Source organism: Balaenoptera musculus, chromosome 17 (assembly GCF_009873245.2).
Source record: "Balaenoptera musculus isolate JJ_BM4_2016_0621 chromosome 17, mBalMus1.pri.v3, whole genome shotgun sequence".
Taxonomy (NCBI): domain Eukaryota; kingdom Metazoa; phylum Chordata; class Mammalia; order Artiodactyla; family Balaenopteridae; genus Balaenoptera; species Balaenoptera musculus.
The window spans coordinates 36,479,281-36,491,383 of record NC_045801.1 but is presented as its reverse complement, the minus strand read 5'-3'; the positions used below and the strand labels follow the sequence as shown (position 1 = coordinate 36,491,383).

Here is a 12,103-nt window from a genome sequence, read left to right as displayed (position 1 = left end):
ATAAACTATTCCCATATGCCACAAAGCCTCCCCAAAGAGATAGTTCTTAAACAGCTCCACAAGCATACACCTGTTACATTTATCTGTTTAAGCCTATTCTTGATTGGGAGGTAGAATAGAATGGTACTATGTGGTTTTAATAATACTCATTACAAATAATACTCATTACTCAATCCATTACAAAAATAAGCTGCTGCAGAAAGAAAAAGCATTATTCATTCCATTTTCCAATTAAAAAAAAAAGATTTAAAACATTCTGACTAGCTCATTCCAGGCACTCTTTGTTCAGAAGGGCAAACAATACACCAATAGGGAGAAGGTAGGAAAAGCATAGTGCAAAACGATGGGTATGATAAAGAGGGCCCAGAGACATGAAAAAGTTTTTAAATAGGTTTAAAAAAGATATCCAGCTGTCAAAAAAATGTTTTTGAACTGGTTAAAATACTCATTGCTATATATCAACAGAAGGGAAATATTAACCTAGTCTGATATTAGTCAAGTCTGTCTACTTTTTGAATTTCAACTTCCTTATTAGAAAGCTAAAGTGATTGGATGAGGTAATGTCTAAGGCCCCTTAGTTCTAAAAGACTATGATTCTAATATACAAATATACAGACAGCTGTAATACATAGCATACTCTAGGGTTAAAAGTGGACAATTAATATTTCTTTCTGTTCTTTTAAAAATATCTCCAAATTCACTACAGTGTTGGTATACTCTTTGGTCTTAGTAAAGCCAGTGGAATGAGTATTATCTTTGCAAACTGAATTTTACCAGTTTCATCACTAATCTGAATAATTCTACTATTTGGACAATTACAAATACTAAGTGTTTGGGCTAATTTTGTCCTAACCATTTTTTCTGGAAGTTGTTTTTTGTTTGTTTGTTTTTTAATAAAAAGTATTGATAACAGCAGTATCCTGCCTCTCCAATTTTGGAAGTTCATTTGTCTCTTTCTCCTAAAGAACATGAGGGGTGGGGGAAGCGGAAACCTCTGGTTAGGGTAAATCACTGTGTGTGCGTGTGCATGTGCGTGTGCGTGTGTGTTTGTGTATGCTTAATTTTATGACGTATGTACATAACTAGGTAGAGCACAGGCTGGAAGAGCTATTTGATTATAAGTTCTAAAGGCTATTTTTAAAACTTTCTTCAAATTATAAAGTAATTCTCAGAAGGAACAATATCTCTTGGGAAACAAGAGGCACAATAAGCAACATGTGTCTATTTTCCTTTGGATACACAGCATTCATAGAGCTTCTCTCTAAACACGTCCCCCGAAAATAAAATCAAAACTGAAATACAAATATTTCTTAATTTTATAGGGGAAGAAAACAAGTGAGGGAGTATTTTCTAAAGAAAGCAGAAGAATCCAGGTAAGAATTACACAACAGGTAAACAATCATAAAGGTTTTTCATTGTTATGGCTGTCTCATTAAGAATTCAAAAGAAACAAGATAGATTTAACTATAATTATAAAACATACTATTAAATTAGATGTATTAGATATTTAACTATAGGAAGCATCAACCTAAAGACCAATTTAAAAAATCAGCAATCAAGAGACAGAGGGGATCTCAGATAAGTCATGGAGATACAAAAAATGAAAAGGATACAAACCTGGAACTGTTTCACAAATACTAGTCATGCACAGGTGCATCTGCTAGCTAGATACCCATTTGCTTTTCTCAGAACACTGCATCAACTTTATTTGGCTGTGGAACCTATCCTTCTAGTGACACTAATGTTCCAACCTAACCTTACATTTTATAAGTGAGAAAACTGTATTCTAGAGCTACTCAGTCAAATGTATCATCACTAGCCATATGAAACTATTTAAGTTTAAATTAATTAAAATTAAAAAAAACTAAACTCCAGTTCCTCAGTTACACTAGTCACATTTCAAATACTCTATAGCCATATGTGGCCACTGGCTACCATACTGGACGGTGCAGGTCTAGAATGTTTCCATCACTGCAGAAAGTTCTATTGGATAGTGCTGGTCTGGAGGTTATTTGATTTATCCATGCAGCTAATGTGGCAGAGCCAAAGTCTCAGTCCTCTTTCTACACTACTTTACTTCCTCCACATGACCTTCATTAATCACCTGGTTTCTGAATTATCACGTTGGCCTTTTGTTAAGTTCTGCTTACAAACATCCATTTGCTTCCCACAGGTAAACTTTAAACTTTGCATGGCATTCCGCAATCTTACCTTAGTCTCTCACCATTCTCCTACATAAAAACACACTCTAGCCAACTGGTCTAATTGTTAAATATATTAACAAAACATAGTTTCACCTCCATGACGTTTCCTATGTCTTTGTCTCTGCCTGAATACTCTTTTCCACCTTCTCTGCTCTGCTTATTTAAAGTCCTACTCTTCTTTCAAGGCCCAACACCTACCTTATTTCCACAAATCATTCTAGGTCAGTAATTACAGATAAACTACTAAAAATTGTTTCATACTTTTATATAGAAGTTTACAATTTTCTAAATACTTCACCTAAATATTTTACTGTGATTCTTTGCTAGAATGTGGGAAAAAAGTTAAGCAGAGTAAAGGTAATCAAGAGCGTGTGTATGTGTGGTGCTGATTACAATTTTTTAAAGGGTGATCAGAGCTTACTGAAAAGATGACATTTAAACTAAGACTTGAAGGGAGTTAGCCATGAAGAAATCTGGGGAAAGAGCATCCAAGGCAAAGGCAACAGCCACTGCAAAGGCCTTAAGGTAGGAATGTGCCTGGTATGTTCAAGGAATAGCCTAGAGGCCAGAATGCGGCCAGAGGGAAATGAGCAAGACAAAGAATATACCAGACAGGTCAGAATGTTATGGGACCAGGTTGTGTATGGCTTTACAGACCACTGTAAGAACTTTGGCTTTTATCCTACGCGAGATGGGAAAACTTAGGGGGCTTCTAAACAGAGACAGTTTAGAATCTGAATAATTTAAAAGGATAATTCTAGTGTTAAGAATAGAACGGGGGGGCTTCCCTGGTGGCGCAGTGGTTCAGAGTCTGCCTGCCAATGCAGGGGACACGGGTTCGAGCCCTGGTCTGGGAAGATCCCACATGCTGCAGCGCAGCTGGGCCCGTGAGCCACAATTACTGAGCCTGCGCGTCTGGAGCCTGTGCTCCGCAACAAGAGAGGCCGCGATAGTGAGAGGCCCGCACACCGCGATGAAGAGTGGCCCCCGCTCGCCACAACTAGAGAAAGCCCTCGCACAGAGACGAAGACCCAACACAGACATAAATAAATAAATAAATAAACTACATTCCTTTAAAAAAAAAAAAAGAATAGAATGGGAAGGAAGAAGTAAGGACAGTAACATGGAGAACAGTTTAAAGGCTACTGCAGTACTCTAGGAGAGAGATGATGATGGGCATAAGGATATGTTTTGAAACTAGAACTGACAGAACTTCCTGATGGATTCCAAGAGGATTTTGGCCTGATTAAGCAGAAGGCTGAAACTGCCATCCACTGAAATGGAGAAGGCTGTGTAAAGAACAAGTTTAGGGAGGAGCTGAGAGCAGGGGTTCATTTAAAGACATTCAAGAGATGCCTTTAAATCTTAGGTGAGAATGTACAGCCAAATACCCACATGACAGGCATGGAGTTCAGGAAAAAAATCTGGCCTAGAGATAAAATTTTGGGAAGAGTTGTTATACGAATGGTGGGTAAAATCACAAGCATGGATGAAGTTCCCAGAGGAATAAATAAAGAAGGATAAGGACTGAGCCCTGTGGCATTCCAACTTTAAGATATAGGGTAGAAGAGGAGGCTCCAGTAAAGGAGACAGGGAAGGTGGAAGGAATCACACCCTCATGAGACAAAACCTCTTGGTCTATCCCATCAGTATTACACTTGCCCCCTCCCTAAATATAAACTGTATCTTAAGAAGGACCTGAGAGACAATAACAATGTATCTTACATGATATAAGCTATTTCTTAGGCCTGTTCAGACTTGTGGGTATTAAGACACTTCCTCTGATACTTCTCAGAATGGATAAGAATTCTAAAGGAAGGGCTGTCTGGTCTCTGAGAGTCACAATGCATGATACAAAACAGAAGTAAGCACAGATCTTTTTACTTTTGACTGTATATTAGTTTCCTGTTAACAAATTACCACAAAGTGGGTGATTTCAGACAACAGAAATTTATTTTCTCACAGTTCTGGAGGGTAAAAGCCTCAAATCCAGCAGCGTTACGATCCCTTTGGGGTTGCACAGGAGAATCTGTTCTTTGCTTCTTCCAGCTTCTGGTGATTACAAGCATTCCTTGGCTCGTGGCCACATCACTCCAGTCTCTGCCTCCACGCCTCACATTGCCTCCACCTCTTCTGTGCATCTTCTCCTCTTCTGTCTATCTGTAATTTCCCTCTGCTTTTCCCTTATACGGACAACCTGCCATTGAATTTTGGACCCCTCAGATAACTTGGGATGATCTCCTCATCTCAAGATTCTTAATTACATCTGCAAAGACTCTTTTTTCAAATAAGGTATCATTCACAGGATCCAGAGATTAGTATGTGAACATCTTTTTGAGGGCCACCACACAATCTACTACATGACTCCAGAAATTTTTGCTAAGGTCATCAGTAAAGTGTGTTATGTTTATGCAAAAAGCCAAAGGATGTTCATCTATAATTTTTTAGAAGTTACTATTATTATTATTTTTAATGAAAGGACATGGCTATAAGGAGATACCTATTTGATTTGGCTATGTATTTGATTTAGCTATGTTTGGCTATGTGTAACTGCTTAGCAGGTAACCACTGTAACCCCTGGTTTGGATAAAAGAATCAGTTACTGTGCTATATAGTACATATCCTGTACTATAGGATGTGATGACAGACTTTTCTAAACGGTTGCTTTATTTTCCCCACTTAAATGCACTTAATCAGCCCCCACCCTCTCTTTCCAAAGGACCTTATTTCATGATTTTGATTTAAGGATGCCTATGTAAGAAGTGTTGGTTATTCATGCAAACAAAAACTGAAGGATAGGGGCTTCCCTGGTGGTGCAGTGGTTGAGAATCTGCCTGCCAATGCAGGGGACACGGGTTCGAGCCCTGGTCCGGGAAGATCCCACATGCCGCGGAGCAACTGGGCCCGTGAGCCACAACTACTGAGCCTGCGCGTCTGGAGCCTCTGCTCCGCAACAAGAGAGGCCGCGATAGTGAGAGGCCCGTGCACCGCGATGAAGAGTGGCCCCCCCTTGCCACAACTAGAGAAAGCCCTAACACAGAAACGAAGACCCAACACAGCCAAAAATAAAAATAATAAATAAATAATAAATAAAAAATTAAAAAAAAAAAACACTGAAGGATAAATTAGTTAAGGCAATATTTAAATAGATAGATCAGAGGTTTAAAATCTGGTTCTGGAGCAGACCTAGTCAACTCTCCTGACTCAATACGTTACAAGAGCATCTTGTTATTGATTCATTCATTGTAACTTATTCCAGTGTGGGAGGTAACAGGACCTCAGCACCAGTAGTCTCATGGGTACTTTTTCCTTCTGTTTTTATACTGAGATTTGCTATGACAAGTTACTAATAATTTAAAAATCTATTTTGTAACAGTCTTGTCTGAGTAGTTAAGAGTGTTTCAAAGACATAATTTATACTAATCAAATGAAACAGATGATAGCACATTCTCCCTCATTTTACAGACAGGGAAAGAGAGTGAGGCAGAGCCATTTTGGGAAAGTTGTACAAACGAAAGAAGTCAGGTATCCTGACTTTCAATTCAACTCAGTAATTCCAATTCAATGACATATGTGCTTCTGTATTTGGACTCAAAAGACATGTTAGAAAGAGACTATCAAAAAAGACAAAAGAGGGCTTCCCTGGTGGCGCAGTGGTTGAGTGTCTGCCTGCCGATGCAGGAGACACGGGTTCGAGCCCTGGTCTGGGAGGATCCCACATGCCGCGGAGCAACTGGGCCCGTGAGCCACAGCTGCTGAGCCTGCGCGTCTGGAGCCTGTGCTCCGCAACGGAAGAGGCCGCAACAGTGAGAGGCCCGCGCACCGCGATGAGGAGTGGCTCCCGCTCGCCGCAACTGGAGAAAGCCCTCGCACAGAAACGAAGACCCGGGCTTCCCTGGTGGCGCAGTGGTTGAGGGTCTGCCTGCTAATGCAGGGGACACGGGTTGGAGCCCTGGTCTGGGAAGGTCCCGCATGCCGCGGAGCAACTAGGCCCGTGAGCCACAACTACTGAGCCTGCGCGTCTGGAGCCTGTGCTCCGCAACAAGAGAGGCCGCGATAGTGAGAGGCCCGCGCATTGCGATGAAGAGTGGTCCCCGCTTGCCGCAACTAGAGAAAGCCCTCGCACAGAAACGAAGATCCAACACAGCCAAAAGTAAATAAATAAATAAATTAAATTTAAAAAAAAAAAAAAAAAAAAAAAAAAAAAGAAACGAAGACCCAACACAGCCAAAAATAAAAAAAAAAAAAAAAAAAAAAGACAAAAGAATTTCTGTGGAAAGGAAAAAACATTTCATACAAAATACTCCTAGAGCTGTGCTGTCCGGTGTAACCACATGGTGGATCCAAGACTTGGTATGAATAAAAGAATGTAAAGTCATTCACTAATACATGCTGAGACAATAATGTTTTGTCTATGTTGCGTTAAATAAAATATATTATGAAAATTAATTTCACCTGTTTCTTTTTACTTTTTAATGTGGCTAACAGGACATCTTAAATTAATTTATGACTTACATTATATTTCTATTAGATAGCCCTGCTATAGAAAGAGTTATGAAATAGTTACATTACAATACATACTTTATTCAGTTAGCAAATACTTATCCAACACCTATCATCGTCAGGCCTTATGCTAAGTGCTGAGACCTTAAGAGTGAACAAAGATAATGGTCCCTGGCATCATACAGTTTACATTATCTCCTACACTTCTACTGCACGTTTCATATGTATTATTTCATATGCATAAGAATAACTTAGAATACTTCACCATTTGGGGAGCAAATGCCAATACCTGACTTAGAAATCACAAAATATAAATCATCAGTAGATTTATAGTAATGGCCATCTATTTTTGTGATACATTAGTTATATTATTATGCTATATACGATTTATCTGGAAGCCTAACACTATCTCACTCCCTATAGCTTCTCCTGGTTTCTTGTTCCTTCCCTCTAACTAGTTTGCTCCCTCCTACGGCTCATCTCTACCAGAAGTCTCTACAACTGGCAACCTTGCTTGCTATTCACATTACAGCAGGGCTGTTTATACTTTCAGGGGTCTCCAGAGGAGGACAGAGATCGAAAATGTTAAGTGTACATAATTTTAAGGGGCTAAGTTCAGTTTTTTGAACCCAAGACTGAGTTTTGAAGTTTCTTTTCGGCTTAAACAAACTAGGGTGATTTCTGAGGATTTTGCTTCAAAATTCAACGCACAAATTTATTTGAGGGTTAAAACAACTCCTTATTAGTTTTATCCTACTGAGGATTTCACAGAAGAAAACTCTACTCGGGGAGGGGGAAGGGGAAGCTGGGACGAAGTGAGAGAGTGGCATGGACATATATACACTACCAGATGTAAAACAGATGGCTAGTGGGAAGCAGCCGCATAGCACAGGGAGATCAGCTCGGTGCTTTGTGACCACCTAGAGTGGTGGGATAGGGAGGGTGGGAGGGAGATGCAAGAGGGAGGGGATATGGGGATATATGTATACATACAGCTGATTCACTTTGTTGTACAGCAGAAACTAACACACCATTGTAAAGCAATTTACTCCAATAAAGATGTTAAAAAAAAAAATGCTGGTATACTCACACACAAAAAAGGAAACTCTACCAAGCAGGACTTCAAAAACAAATTAACAAGTTTCTCAAGTAAATGTAATTTACTTGAAATGTAAACAAATGTAAAATGAAATGTAAACAAATTTCTCAAGTAAATGACTTTTAAAAGAAAGTAGTAGGTAACATCAATAGAACAAGAATGTATAATGTTTTTTAAGCTAATATCTTAGCTTTCAAGAAAATGTCACCAATAAACAAATTAATTGTTCAGGTTTTACTGACAGCTACAAAGACAGCAATACAAGCAAAAACTACTTTATCAAAAGGGGCTAATTTTTCTCAGTTTAACACAGAAAGTATTACTGACATATGACAGCTATTGAGAAATGAACGAAGTATCCAAGTTTTAAACAACCAAAATGATTTCACTGCCTTTTTTCTACCCTCATCTGAAATACAGATGTGTTTAGCAAAGGAACAGTATCCCACAGTCTTTAGCTGTGCAGGTGTGGTTATATATATAGTTGTTGCAAGGTTATACAAAGCTAACAAAAGCTGGTACCTCATGACTTAAAAATTAAAAAGCCAAAGAAAAATAATAATTACTCCTGACTGGAGAAAAAAAATCACCTAAGGAAAATTTAGCTGATCTCCATAAGTAATCAGATTAACATTTTGCTTAAAAAAAGATCAAACCAAAACCTTTAAGCTAAAGTACTTCATATACGACCATGGGTCCTTTCAGACCATCATTAAACTACTAGTGCTAGTTTGCCAAACACAATGCCAATACAATCAAATATAAATTTAGAAATTCAACCTTTTTTTGGCCTTCAGCCCAAAATGGCCTAATTTTTACATGGGCCTTAAATGATAAAAGGTCATAAAGCTTAGCACGAAACCAGCCTGCATTTGACAATCAACTGTCACCTGTTAGAAGCATCAGAAAAACAAATAACAATTCTCTAAGATTTCCTTTATAACCTGAGTAGGGAAGAAATATAAAGAGGCAATTCAGATATAAATGCAACAAAATTTATCCCTAGCTTACTCTCTGCCCAGCACCTGACCAGGGATTTTGACGTGTTATCACAAATATTTGTCTTCCTTCTCTTCCTTGAAAAATTCAGAAAACTACGTTTTTCAGTCCTCAGCGTCCTCCAGATTGGGGGGATGGGGGTGGGGCGGTGTGGGCAGGGATGATTAGAAACCAAAGAATTTCTGTGATAAATCTAAGGAAGTGTTAAGGATAAAACCAGAACCTGCCATAATATACAAGAGATTCTTTCAAATGATAAAAGAGTTTGTTTTAAATTACCTATATTGAATTCCATCTAACAACCCTGTGAGAATAATATCTTTCAATCTGATCCCATTGAAGAGAGGCAACCCCAAGTGTCTTAATTCACAACTGCAAAAATATGACCTTACGACTTCCTCTATTTCAAATGTGTGAAGTGCATTTATTTTCCACTAAAATGCTGAAGTAGCTTTAAAAACAGACAATAATCTTAGTATCTTTCATATGTTAGGTAGAAAAAAAAGTTTCATTTAATCAAGTAAAAAGGCACCCAAAATTCTACAAATCACCACCAAAATTTTAAAAATTCCAATATTGGTCTGAAGACAGTAAAATGGACCATTCCTTATATAAACTCTAATGATCAACTGAGGCGTCATTCAAATGAAACAACAATATTTCAAGTAGCTACTATCTGGAGCCTAACAATTGAGTTGTGTTTCAACTCCTAAAATAACGCTACAGTTTTAAAAGTTAATCTTACTGGAATCCTCCTGGAAGTCACAGATATTGAAAACCTACACTAACATTAGTTGCCAAATGTAATTTTTTTCCTCAGAAAGACACCTTGTGGTGACATTAAAATAGTTTCTGAGGACACATGAAATTTAAATTTCAGTTACACTGTATACAATAATAGAAAGGGGAATAAAACTAACTATAAGAATAAAAAGGGTTTTTGTTGTTGTTGTTGCATAATGTGGTTTAGGTCCCAAGACTTAATTCTAGATCTTTACCATGGAATTGCACGTAGCAAGCAAAGAACATTTGAAAATAAGCGTCAACAATAGATCATCGCCATTTTCTAAATAGAAGTATTTACATTTTGATTCAGTTCTGACAGTTGGGTGTTAAGGAAGCATAAACAAGCCAATATGGTAATAACAGCTTGACTTATAAAGATGCTCATTAAGATGGTTAATGGCAAAACCGAAAATGAAACTTGGGCATACCGTCAGACTTCACATAACAAAAAGGGTCAAGGAATTAGGTTAAAATAAAAAATACATATGTATAAATAAAAAGACAGCCATGTTCCTACCAAAAAAAAAAAAGAAGAAAGAAAAGTGGAATGCTAAGGAAAAATCACAAACATTTTAAGGCAACCGATCAGAGAAAAGAATTGCTTTATTCCTCCACCGTTTACTAACATTTAATAATAGCGTTTGCAGCCAACACCTGGGTTTGAAAACTGCAGAGGCATTTAAATGCTGTTCTTTCCAACGTCCACCCAACAGGACGTTCCGCAACATTTTGAATAGTAAATATTAACCAGAATAAAACATCGTTCGTATATTTCTACCTTCAAGAGCTAATGGGAAAAAATTAAGACCTTTCTTTCTCCCATATGTAGCCTTAACCATTCTCTCCCCTCTTTTATTTACTGCCCTTTGTCGCGAGGTTAATGAACCCTGAACTTATTTCCCTTCTTCCCATTAATGAAAAGGGTGGGGGGTGGGGGGAAGGGCAACGGCAGAGGGGAAGCCAAATGATAGGAAAAAGTGGAAATTAAAAACAGTGGCATTACTCGCTGGATGAAGACTGAGAACTCCCTGAAGGTTTAGCGTGAGGAAGACAACCCTGCAGGACCCCTCTTAAGACATACTTCACCCCAGACCACACCATTTTTCGTCTGTTTAATTTCTGCTTTTGCAGGGGGTGGCAGTCCCCCGGATGAACGTTCCCCAGTGCCTGCCTCTCTTTTCCCCGAGGCCTCCAGCCACAGGGGGTGGGGGGCGCTGGCCCCGGCTCCGAATTTGCAGCGAGGCCCGGAAATCGGTCCCGTTAGAGCCGATTTCACCCATCAGGAATGCGCTCCGCCCCCGCCACCTCCCCGCCGCGGCCGCCCTCCGCGTCGCCTGCTCCAGGGGCCGGGGAAGTGCAGGAGGGGAGCGCCGCCTCCGCCCGTCACAACACCGCCGGGTCGGCCGCCCTCGCCCCAGACTGCTCGGGCCAGGAGGACACGGCTCGGGGCGTATGCCACGCCTCGCCTCCGCCCGCGCGGCCGAGGGGACGCCAGCGCCGGGGCCAAGCCGGGGACGCGGAACCAGCCCGAGGCCTGACCCCCGGGCCGCCCCGGCCCCGCGCCGAGCACGAGCAGGGGCTCCTTTCCCGTGGGATTTCCGAATCCATTTCCGTCCCGGGGAGGGGCGCAAGGGTAGCAGCCGAAGCGCCCCGTGTCGGAAACTGGAGCCGCCCCTGCCCTCTGGCTCCTGGGCGCAGCTTCCCCCAGTACCCACCAGTACCTTCAACTCCTCGGGGCGACGCAGGGCGCAGGGCTGCGGGCGAGCAGGCCCATCTCCTGGCGGCGGCAGCAGCCAAAGGAAGTACGGAGGAGGGTTCCTCAGACCCGCCAAGGCGCCTCTCAGCTGGGGCGGGGGGAACGGAGAGGAGGGGTCCAGACGGCCGCTTTCCCGAACTCCTCCTCCGCAGTTCTGTCTTGACTGCTGTTCCCGGGAACCAGCGCCGCAACTGCCATTCTCCCCCTCCCGCAGCCCCCGCTGTCTCCGCCCCCTCCTCCCACTCCTTCCTCCCGCCCCCGGCCCGCCCCTGCGCACCGCCCACGTGCCTTGCGTCATGGCGTCACGCCCACCCGGCCCGTCGCGGGCGGCTCTGGGACGCGGCTGTTCGCTCGCTCGTGTTCGCCCCGCGCACGCCCGGGAGCTCCCCGCCAGCGACTCGGGCGGCCGGGGGTGTGGCCCCTCCCGCCTGTCTCCCCGCCCGGGGCTGTCAGCGGCCCTTCCTGCCCATCATCCAGCAAGACTTCCCCGAAGCGGGCCGGGCTGTGGGGCAGGTGTCTCCTCCAAGGACGGGTGGGAGCGGCTGGAGGTGTAGGGAGATGCTGGACTTGCGGAGCCCGGCTTTCGGCGTTTCGCACGCCATTATTCATTCCTTTGTGTTCTCACGGTTCACCTGCTAGATTGGCAGCCCCAGGGAGAGCAGGGCCGTGGTGCTGCAGCGAGTTTCTAACCTCTCCGGGAGGAAATGTCCTTCCCTCAGGGTGGCGGCGCCCCGCCGCCCCCTTCTTTTAATGGAC

The 12,103-nt window shown here is 42.1% G+C and overlaps 1 protein-coding gene across 1 annotated transcript in view; it reads right to left on the bottom strand.

Annotated features, from left to right (window-relative positions):
- The window catches only part of RNF19A (ring finger protein 19A, RBR E3 ubiquitin protein ligase), a 57,491-nt gene extending 45,903 nt beyond the window's left edge, over positions 1-11,588 (bottom strand). The window contains exon 1 of the mRNA XM_036830575.1: positions 11,313-11,588. The gene's annotated coding sequence lies outside the window, so the exon portion shown is untranslated. The remainder of the gene's footprint in view (positions 1-11,312) is intronic.
- Between the last annotated feature and the right edge of the window lie 515 nt (positions 11,589-12,103).